This window comes from Austrofundulus limnaeus, unplaced genomic scaffold, assembly GCF_001266775.1.
Source record: "Austrofundulus limnaeus strain Quisiro unplaced genomic scaffold, Austrofundulus_limnaeus-1.0 Scaffold7706, whole genome shotgun sequence".
Lineage (NCBI taxonomy): Eukaryota > Metazoa > Chordata > Actinopteri > Cyprinodontiformes > Rivulidae > Austrofundulus > Austrofundulus limnaeus.
Genome location: NW_013960108.1, coordinates 1 through 558, shown reverse-complemented (window position 1 = coordinate 558; position 558 = coordinate 1). Strand labels below are relative to the sequence as shown.

General features: G+C 38.9%; 1 non-coding gene across 1 annotated transcript; it reads left to right on the top strand.

Moving 5' to 3' along the window:
• The first annotated feature begins 372 nt into the window (after positions 1 to 372).
• On the top strand, positions 373 to 446 carry trnan-guu (transfer RNA asparagine (anticodon GUU)). Its single transcript has one exon. It is a non-coding gene; the product is annotated as a tRNA-Asn (tRNA).
• Positions 447 to 558: the final 112 nt, after the last annotated feature.

Genomic DNA, 558 nt, shown 5'->3' with positions numbered 1-558 from the left:
AAAAACTTCTCAATTGATTTAGCATGTTGTAAAATAATCCAAGTAGGAATTTGGTTTGAAAATGTTACTGAATAACTAGTCTCATGCTCTACCAACTGAGCTAGCTGGGCTCTGACAACCTTGGCAGACTGAAAGACAGACTTGGCACAAAGGAATGTTGCAACACAGCATCATCTTTCCTCATTAGTATAACCATTTATAGCTACTTAGTGAGAAATGTCTAAGTGCTTTGGGAAGTACAAAATAAGAAAAACAGTGAATAGACACTAGGTATTTTGGTAGTACGTGAATGAAATAAAGTCAATAAGTAAACACTTCTGTCAGTAGGAGGGTACCCAACACGAGGTGACGATCTCTGTTTTGTTTGACACAGTCTCTGTGGCGCAATTGGTAAGCGTGTTCGGCTGTTAACTGAAAGAATGGTGGTTCAAGCCCACCCAGGGATGCTGACCTTGCATTATAAAATCGTCCCAACAAGAATGTTTGCTAAACAAATGCTTCCAAAATCTCAATATAAAACATCCCATTTGTCTACAAAGATGGTTTTGTGGCTACTCC